This window comes from Botryllus schlosseri, unplaced genomic scaffold (genome assembly GCF_051294905.1).
Source record: "Botryllus schlosseri isolate E-star unplaced genomic scaffold, Bs_hap1 Bs28a, whole genome shotgun sequence".
NCBI lineage: Eukaryota > Metazoa > Chordata > Ascidiacea > Stolidobranchia > Styelidae > Botryllus > Botryllus schlosseri.
This window is the reverse complement of record NW_027648637.1, coordinates 7,501-17,500: the sequence shown is the minus strand read 5'-3', so window position 1 is coordinate 17,500 and position 10,000 is coordinate 7,501. Positions and strand designations below refer to the sequence as shown.

At 59.5% G+C, this 10,000-nt stretch overlaps 3 non-coding genes and 1 pseudogene across 3 annotated transcripts in view; all 4 read right to left on the bottom strand.

Annotated features, from left to right (window-relative positions):
* Positions 1-636, bottom strand: part of LOC145459911 (large subunit ribosomal RNA) — a 3,726-nt gene extending 3,090 nt beyond the window's left edge. Inside the window, exon 1 of the ribosomal RNA XR_013921595.1 lies at positions 1-636. This exon is cut by the window's left edge and continues 3,090 nt beyond it. This is a non-coding gene — a ribosomal RNA (large subunit ribosomal RNA).
* Positions 637-918: 282 nt separating this feature from the next.
* On the bottom strand, positions 919-1,072 carry LOC145459943 (5.8S ribosomal RNA). The gene has a single exon (XR_013921624.1). It is a non-coding gene; the product is annotated as a 5.8S ribosomal RNA (ribosomal RNA).
* Positions 1,073-1,396: 324 nt separating this feature from the next.
* LOC145459959 (small subunit ribosomal RNA) lies at positions 1,397-3,220 on the bottom strand. Its single transcript, XR_013921639.1, has one exon. It is a non-coding gene; the product is annotated as a small subunit ribosomal RNA (ribosomal RNA).
* Positions 3,221-8,889: 5,669 nt separating this feature from the next.
* Positions 8,890-9,881, bottom strand: LOC145459934 (large subunit ribosomal RNA; annotated as a pseudogene).
* Between the last annotated feature and the right edge of the window lie 119 nt (positions 9,882-10,000).

Here is a 10,000-nt window from a genome sequence, read left to right as displayed (position 1 = left end):
CGGCTGTAACACCGCCGCCCGCGAGGGCGACGGCCACCTTCCGAGCGCGCTTCTCTCCGACCGCGAGCCGGTCGCGGCCCGCCCGCGCGGCTAGTGCGCCGGTGCGTCACGCGCGCCCCGACGAGGACGGGGCTCGCGCCTCCGCCCGTCGCCGCGACGCGCCTCCGCGCCCGACTGAAAGCCGCCCGGGCCCGGACGGGCCCTCCCGTTTACCTCTCGACGGTTTCACGTACTTTTGAACTCTCTCTTCAAAGTGCTTTTCAACTTTCCCTCACGGTACTTGTTCGCTATCGGTCTCGCGACCGTATTCAGTCTTAGATGGAGTTTACCACCCGCTTCAGGCTGCATTCTCAAACAACCCGACTCCGGGAAGAGCCTTAGCGGCGGCGGCGCGCGCCCTCGCGGGCCTGACACCCTCGCGGGGGAGAGGCCTCGATCAGAAGGACTTCGGCGCCCGCCGGCCGTCGCAGGGGCTCTTCCTTACGTCACATTCCGGCGCGCTTCGAGAACGCGCGGGTTCGACGCTGGACAGATCCCGCTTCACTCGCCGTTACTCGGGGAATCCCCGTTGGTTTCTTTTCCACCGCTTAATAATATGCTTAAATTCAGCGGGTAGCCTCGCCTGAACTCAGGTCGAAGTCGTACCTCTGCCGGCGCCTCGTCGGCCGCCGGTCACCGCCGCGCGCCTCGCCGGGAGCCGCACCGCCCAAAGCCGCGCCGCGCTCCGACCGCCAGTACCGCGCCCGGAGGCGCGATCGCAACGGCGGCCGAGTCGCGGAGCGACCGGGTCCGGCCCCGACGCGGGCGCGCGCCGGTCCACCTCGGAGCGACGGGCCTCGCGGCCCGACGCCCAAACTCCCAGGCTTGTCTCGGCCGCGGGCGGCTCCTACCAAAGCCGCCTCGCGCATCGCGTCACGCCGACCCTGAGGCAGACGCGGCGCCGGGATTTGCCCGACGCCGCAATTTGCGTTCGGAATATCGACGTTCAATGTGTTCTGCAATTCACATTACTTCTCGCACTTAGCTGCGTCCTTCATCGACTCGCGAGCCTAGTGATCCACCGTCGAGAGTCGTACTCTCTTTGCTCTTAGGACAACTCCGCATCGCTTCGCTCACCACGGTTTTTCGCGGGGCCTAGCAGCCCCTTCGGCGCCGGCTCGCTCGAGGCCGACGCCGCCGAGGGAACCGACCTAGAGGCGTTCGGTCTCGGTCCCTCTCCGAAGGCGGGCCCCGACGACGGCCATCCCCGGCCCGCCGTCGAGCGCCCGCCCTTCTCTGTCACGACGGTCTCGTTCACGACGAGCGGCGCCCAAGCGCGGGGCGCCGCGACGCCGAGTCCTCGCGGACACGGCGCCAGATCAAAAAGCAACGGGGCCTCGCACCCCACGGACAACGATAATGATCCTTCCGCAGGTTCACCTACGGAAACCTTGTTACGACTTTTACTTCCTCTAAACGATCAAGTTCGGTCGTCTTCCCGGCGCACCGCCGCGCCCGTCGCCGGGCACGCGACGGGGCCGGTCCGAGGATCTCACTAAACCGTTCAATCGGTAGTAGCGACGGGCGGTGTGTACAAAGGGCAGGGACGTAATCAACGCGAGCTGATGACTCGCGCTTACTGGGAATTCCTCGTTCGAGGGCAACAATTGCAAGGCCCTATCCCAATCACGGACGGGGTTCAACGGGTTACCCGGACCTCTCGGCCCGGGCGCACTCGCTGATCCGTCCAGTGTAGCGCGCGTGCGGCCCCGAACATCTAAGGGCATCACAGACCTGTTATTGCTCGATCTCGTGTGGCTAAACGCCACTAGTCCCTCTAAGAAGTTGGACGCCGACCGCCGAGGGTCGCGTAACTATTTAGCATGCCAGAGTCTCGTTCGTTATCGGAATTAACCAGACAAATCGCTCCACCAACTAAGAACGGCCATGCACCACCACCCACAGAATCAAGAAAGAGCTGTCAATCTGTCAATCCTTCCCGTGTCCGGGCCGGGTGAGTTTCCCCGTGTTGAGTCAAATTAAGCCGCAGGCTCCACTCCTGGTGGTGCCCTTCCGTCAATTCCTTTAAGTTTCAGCTTTGCAACCATACTTCCCCCGGAACCCAAAGACTTTGGTTTCCCGGAGGCTGCCGGCGAGGTCGTCATGGTAACGCCCGCCGATCGCCAGTTGGCATCGTTTATAGTCAGAACTAGGACGGTATCTGATCGTCTTCGAACCTCTGACTTTCGCTCTTGATTAAAGAAAACGTTCTTGGCGAACGCTTTCGCAGCTGCTCGTCTTCCGCCGGTCCAAGAATTTCACCTCTGACGGCAGAGTACGGACGCCCCCGGCCGTCCCTCTTAATCATTACCTCGCTCCCGCGAACGCCAACGAAACGAGACCGAGGTCCTATTCCGTTATTCCATGCGACACTATGCAGGCGGGCGGCCTGCTTTGAACACTCTAATTTTTTCAAAGTAAACTCGTCGGCCCGACCCCCGGCACCCGGTCAAGAGCACCGCGGGCGGCGCCGACAGGCGGAACCCGCGACGCCGGTGCACGCCCTGCGACGGACCGGCGCCGCGCGCTCTACATCCAACTACGAGCTTTTCAACCGCAACAACTTTAGCATACACTTTCGGAGCTGGAATTACCGCGGCTGCTGGCACCAGACTTGCCCTCCGATGGATACTCGACAAGAGTTTTAGAATGTACTCATTCCGATTGCGGGGCCTCGTTAGAGTCCCGCATCGTTATTTTTCGTCACTACCTCCCCGTGTCGGGAATGGGTAATTTGCGCGCCTGCTGCCTTCCTTGGATGTGGTAGCCGTTTCTCAGGCTCCCTCTCCGGAATCGAACCCTGATTCCCCGTCACCCGTTATCACAAAGGTAAGCCCGTAGCCTACCTTCGAAAGTTGATAGGTCAGACACTTGAATGGTAGGTCGCCGCCGCGAAGGCGTGCGATCCGCGTGGTTATCCAGAGTCATCGAAAGAGACGGGCCCTCGCGGGCCCGGTCGGGTTCGAACCAATAAAAGCGCGCCTCCCGGAGTCGGCGCTCGGTCGCATGTATTAGCTCTGGAATTGCCACAGTTATCCACGTTAGCTCTCGCAAGGACCAAATAAACCAAGACTGATTTAATGAGCCGTTCGCAGTTTCACTTTACGTTCAGTTCGTACTTACACCTGCATGGCTTAATCTTTGAGACAAGCATATCACTACTGGCAGGATCAACCAGATATCTCTCGCGCACTGCGAGGCCCGCCCCTGGGCCGGGGGTCGGGCGTCGGGACCAAGGTGGTGCCGCCGTTCGTCGGCACCGGCGCCGCCGCTCTACGGCGCCCGTCGCTTTCGCTCTCTCGATCGTCGGACCGTTCTCGGGTCGCCCGCCGTCGTCTCGTGGGACGCGGACGCCCGCCGTTCACCGCTTAATAGAATCACTCGCGCTCGGAACCGAATCCGAGACGGACGCGAGGCCTGCCGCCGGGGCTCGGGCGCTGCTCTGCCGCGACGCGATGCACGGATAAGCGCCCGGAGCCGCCGCGGCGGACCGAGGACGTCGTGTTTGTATAGCGGGCCGTCCCGCTCTTTCGTTCGTTCCCGGAGGCAAGGGCCGCGAGGCCCAGCGGTTCACGAGGCATTTGTCGGACCAAGGTTTCTCGACGGCCGATTCACTCCTCGGCGACGCCGCGACGCTACGTAGGAAGGGTCTGGGCCGCGAGGCCCGAAAGACAACGCGCCGCGTCCGCGCTGCATTTATTGAGTCCGCTATCCGGTATGCCTCATGGCTGTATGACAGGTGTAGGGTCACTATCATCCATATCCCGCCGTCTACGGCATACCGGGCAAGCTCGCTCTATGCAGCGCTTGGCGACACGCAACGTTTGAACCCGCGACTCGAGGTGCTCCGACCCGTGATTAGTGCTTGCTTCGCACCCCCATATGCTTTCGCTCCAACCGGTGACGACGGATCAGTTCCGCCGCGCCGGGCGCATCCTCTCGCCGGCAGATTCAACGTTTCGCGCCCGGCCTCCCGTCAGGCGCCGGGCGCGCGCCCCTTCCTATATTAGTTTTTTTTCGGAAACCCTGGTGACTTTTTTCTACTTAGTCGTTTTTCAGGGTCGCACCCGGGCCGGGGGGCCGGAAAATTTTCGCCGGCCAGAAAAATTTTTTTTCCCGAAAAATAAAATTTTTTTTCCGAAAAAATAAAAAATAATTAAAAAAAAAACTTTTCGAAAAAGCCTCCCACGGGACCCCTCACACGAAGTTTGGGGCCGATCCGACCAAGTATAGGCGTTTCGCCGTGTTAAGGTATGGGCCCTGTGTTAAGGTATGGGCGAGGTCGAAAAACGACTAAGTCCGAAAATTTCCTCGGAAAAAGTTGAACTTTTTTGCCGGCCAAAAGTCACCCATGAGAGGCCCCACACGAAGTTTGGAGCCGATCCGAGCAAGTCTGGCGCGCCCGCCTATGTTAAGGTATGGGCCCCATGTTAATGTACGGGCGAGGTCGAAAAACGACTAAGTCCGAAAATTTCCTCGGAAAAAGTTGAACTTTTTTGCCGGCCAAAAGTCACCCATGAGAGGCCCCACACGAAGTTTGGAGCCGATCCGAGCAAGTCTGGCGCGCCCGCCTATGTTAAGGTATGGGCCCCATGTTAATGTACGGGCGAGGTCGAAAAACGACTAAGTCCGAAAATTTCCTCGGAAAAAGTTGAACTTTTTTGCCGGCCAAAAGTCACCCATGAGAGGCCCCACACGAAGTTTGGAGCCGATCCGAGCAAGTCTGGCGCGCCCGCCTATGTTAAGGTATGGGCCCCATGTTAATGTACGGGCGAGGTCGAAAAACGACTAAGTCCGAAAATTTCCTCGGAAAAAGTTGAACTTTTTTGCCGGCCAAAAGTCACCCATGAGAGGCCCCACACGAAGTTTGGAGCCGATCCGAGCAAGTCTGGCGCGCCCGCCTATGTTAAGGTATGGGCCCCATGTTAATGTACGGGCGAGGTCGAAAAACGACTAAGTCCGAAAATTTCCTCGGAAAAAGTCGATCTTTTCCGCCGGCCAAAAGTCATCCATAAGAGGCCCCACACGAAGTTTGGAGTCGATCGGACCGAGTCCGGCCGACCTACCGTAGGCCCCCATGTTAAAGTATGGGCGAGGTCGAAAAACGACTAAGTCCGAAATTTTCCTCGGAAAAAGTCGAACTTTTTTGCCGGCCAAAAGTCATCCGTAAGACCCCGCACACGAAGTTTGGAACCGATCCGACCAAGTATAGGCGGTCCGCCCATGTTACGGTATGGGCCCTATGTTAATGCATGGGCGAGGTCGAAAAACGACTAAGTCCGAAAATCGTGAAAAAGTTAAAGTCCGAAAAAAAATTTTTTCGCCTAAAAACCACACGGGCGCGTTCCCCGCACTGTTTGAAGACGCCCCGCGAAGGAATTATCCCGATCCGACAAACGGCTCGGCCTCCAGAGCCGGTCAAAGGTCCGATTTTGGCGCGCTTTAACCGGAGATATCTCGGCTCCGGGTGGTCCGAATTCGATAATTTTTTTTTCCCGGATTCGTCTCGCTGCGCCGCTTCCAACGAGGGGTCCCGCGTGGGTCTGGCCCGAACAGGAGCCGAGCTATTCGCGAAAAACTCGTATCTCGGCTCCTGTGCGTCCTAGAGCTACGGGGATAGTCGAAATGGACTCCTGACGCCAAAGCGAGGGTGAAAATTTTTCTTTCTCGTACGGCCTCCCAGCGCCCGGAAAACGGTGTATTCGCGATCTACGGGCTCCCACGAGTCCGCCGATGTGCGGGAAATCGGAATCGGAGAAAAAAAAATTTCGACAATACTCGGATTTTTTCTAAGTCCGAACCCCCGGAAAAACGACTAAGTCCGAAATTTTCCTCGGCAAAAGTTGATTTTTTTCGCCGGCCAAAAGTCATCCATAAGAGCCCGCACACGAAGTTTGGAACCGATCCGAGCGAGTCCGGCCGACCTACCGTAGGCCCCCATGTTAAGGTATGGGCGAGGTCGAAAAACGACCAAGTCCGAAATCTTCCTCGGAAAAAGTCGATCTTTTTTGCCGGCCAAAAGTCACCCATGAGAGGCCCCACACGAAGTTTGGAGCCGATCCGAGCAAGTCTGGCGCGCCCGCCTATGTTAAGGTATGGGCCCTGTGTTAGGGTATGGGCGAGGTCGAAAAACGACCAAGTCCGAAAATTTCCTCGGGAAAAGTTGATTTTTTTTGCCGGCCAAAAGCCCGCCTAGAGACCCCGCACACGAAGTTTGGAACCGATCCGAGCAAGTCTGGCGCGCCCGCCCATGTTAATGTATGGGCGAGGTCGAAAAACGACTAAGTCCGAAATCTTCCTCGGAAAAAGTTGATTTTTTTTGCCGGCCAAAAGTATCCCTAGAGACCCCGCACACGAAGTTTGGAACCGATCCGAGCAAGTATGGGCGGTCCGCCCATGTTACGGTATGGGCCCCCATGTTATAGCATAGGCCCTATGTTAAAGTATGGGGGAGGTCGAAAAACGACAAAGTCCGAAATCTTCCTCGGAAAAAGTTGATTTTTTTTGCCGGCCAAAAGCCCGCCTAGAGACCCCGCACACGAAGTTTGGAACCGATCCGAGCAAGTCTGGCGCGCCCGCCTATGTTAAGGTATGGGCCCCATGTTAATGTACGGGCGAGGTCGAAAAACGACTAAGTCCGAAATTTTCCTCGAAAAAAGTTGAACTTTTTTGCCGGCCAAAAGCCCGCCTAGAGACCCCGCACACGAAGTTTGGAACCGATCCGAGCAAGTATAGGCGGTCCGCCCATGTTACGGTATGGGCCCCCATGTTATAGCATAGGCCCTATGTTAAAGTATGGGGGAGGTCGAAAAACGACAAAGTCCGAAATCTTCCTCGGAAAAAGTTGATTTTTTTTGCCGGCCAAAAGCCCGCCTAGAGACCCCGCACACGAAGTTTGGAACCGATCCGAGCAAGTCTGGCGCGCCCGCCTATGTTAAGGTATGGGCCCCATGTTAATGTACGGGCGAGGTCGAAAAACGACTAAGTCCGAAATTTTCCTCGAAAAAAGTTGAACTTTTTTGCCGGCCAAAAGCCCGCCTAGAGACCCCGCACACGAAGTTTGGAACCGATCCGAGCAAGTATAGGCGGTCCGCCCATGTTACGGTATGGGCCCCCATGTTATAGCATAGGCCCTATGTTAAAGTATGGGGGAGGTCGAAAAACGACAAAGTCCGAAATCTTCCTCGGAAAAAGTTGATTTTTTTTGCCGGCCAAAAGTATCCCTAGAGACCCCGCACACGAAGTTTGGAACCGATCCGAGCAAGTATGGGCGGTCCGCCCATGTTACGGTATGGGCCCCCATGTTATAGCATAGGCCCTATGTTAAAGTATGGGCGAGGTCGAAAAACGACTAAGTCCGTTGATTGCTTCGGGCACGCCCGAGATTTTGACCGGGGCGCGAGCCCAGGCCGGCCGCGGCCAGAGTCGGGCGCCCGACCGAGGTCGAAATCGGCGTCGGTTTTCGGGTCATAACTCCGCTCCCCGCGGTCCGATCGAGACGAACGAACCACCGTTGAGATCGTCTCGACGCGCTCTACGCGCTCGTAAGGGTTTCGGAACCGAAAAATTCACTTTCATAGTTTCGACTTTTCCGAAATCGAGACAAAAAGGTCGACCCGATGTCAAAGACACAAGGTCGACCGTTTTACCTCGATTTCGTGACCAAAACGAAAAAAAAAATGGAGGAACACCGGGGGCGCCGCCCGCCGACGCCGCAGAGGCGTCAGAGGCTCGCGCCCGCGGTGCCCTCGATGTCCCCGATCGTCGATCCGGCAGAAAACGCGGCCCGCCCCCGGCCTCGATCGAGACCGGCGGAATCTTCGATCCCTCGCCGCCAGCGCCTCGCCAGGCCGGCCGGCGGTATTCCGGGCGCGCGTCCGAAGCAATCAACGGACTCTGTCGTTTTCACCGAGGCGGCTCCGAGCTCGGCCGGCGGCCGAAGGATCCGCGGGCCCGCCTGCCGTCTCGGCCGGTCGAGGCGCCGGCACGGCCGCCCTCGAAGGTCGGCTCGCGGCCGTCAGCTTCGCGGGCCCGCCTGCCGTCTCGGCCGGTCGGCGTCGAGGCGGCGCCCGGGGGTCGGCGCTCTCGGCACGCCTCGCGAGACGGCCGGCGCGCCGTCTCCGGCGCGGCGCCCCGGCCGGCGCCGAGGTACGGACTCTGTCGTTTTTCCGAGGCCCCGCCACGGGCATAGGCACTCTACCGCAGGCGGCTTCGAGGTCGGCGCTCCGTCGTTTTTCGTCAGAGTCCCAGGCGGGTAAACGGCGGGAGTAACTCTCACCACGGGCCGGGCACGCACTCCGGCACGGGCCTCGGGACTTCGATCCCGGCCGCCGCCCCGGCCGGCCGCCGAGACACGGACTCTGTCGTTTTTCCACGCGGCCCAGGCACTCTGCCGTGGGCTTCGAGGGCTGGGGACTTCAGCCCGCTCTGCGGCACGGCCGAGACGTCGATCTCGGCCGCCGCCCCGGCCGGCCGCCGAGGCACGGACTCTGTCGTTTTTCCACGCGGCCCAGGCGCTCTGCCGTGGGCTTCGAGGGCTGGGGACTTCAGCCCGCTCCGCGGCACGGCCGGGACGTCGATCCCGGCCGCCGCCCCGGCCGGCAGCCGAGGCTCGGACTCTGTCGATTTTCCACGCGGCCCAGGCACTCTGCCTCGGACTCTGTCGTTTTTTCGAGGCCGGCACCGCGCTCCGGCGACCGCCCACGCAACGCGCCGACTCTGACGCGCCGCGCTCCGGCCGTCGCCCACGCGACGCCTCGGCCCCCGGCTCGCACCTCCCGCGCCCCCGCCAGAGGCGGAGGCGGCGAGAAAAAAGCGCCCGGGCCCGCCCCCAGAGGCGAGCCCGGGCACAGATCGTAGATCTCGGGGATGACTTTCAACGCATCGCAGCGAGAAACTGCTCTAGCGGGTACGACACCCCGATCTTAAACTAGGTCGTCTGCGAATGATCCGGCACCTCGCCCGCGCGAAAAGTGCTACCGTCGTCTCGGCCGGCCCGAGTTTACGGGCCGGCAAAGGGTCGACCGCCACAGGCTCCGTCGGCGCCGGGGACGGACCCCGGCGCCTAGCCGCGCCTCGCTCGCCTCGAGGCACCCGGGACATCGTCGCTACTCAGGCGGGATTCCGACTTAGAGGCGTTCAGTCGTAATCCCCCAGATGGTAGCTTCGCGCCATCGGCTTGTCAGCCGAGCGCATGAACCAAATGTCTGAATCTGCGGTTCCTCTCGTACTGAGCAGAATTACTGTCGCGACAACGCTTCATCAGTAGGGTAAAACTAACCTGTCTCACGACGGTCTAAACCCAGCTCACGTTCCCTATTTGTGGGTGAACAATCCAACGCTTGGCGAATTCTGCTTCGCAATGATAGGAAGAGCCGACATCGAAGGATCAAAAAGCAACGTCGCTATGAACGCTTGGCTGCCACAAGCCAGTTATCCCTGTGGTAACTTTTCTGTCACCTCCAGCTCGAAACTCGCGAGCGCTGAAGGATCGATAGGCCGCGCTTTCGCGGTCCGTATTCATACTGAAAATCCGGATCAAGCGAGCTTTTGCCCTTTTGCTCCACGCGAGGTTTCCGTCCTCGCCGAGCTCGCCTTAGGACACCTGCGTTACTCTTTGACAGATGTACCGCCCCAGTCAAACTCCCCGCCTGACGCTGTCTTCAGAGCGGGTCGCCCGCGGCGCCGAGGCCGCGGGCTTAAGACCAAAATCGTAGGCCGGCTTCGCGCCGGCTCGCTCCCGCCTCACTGAATGAGCGAAAAAACGACCAGAGCCCGCCTAGAGACCCCGCACACGAAGTTTGGAACCGATCCGAGCAAGTCTGGCGCGCCCGCCTATGTTAAGGTATGGGCCCCATGTTAATGTACGGGCGAGGTCGAAAAACGACTAAGTCCGAAATTTTCCTCGAAAAAAGTTGAACTTTTTTGCCGGCCAAAAGCCCGCCTAGAGACCCCGCACACG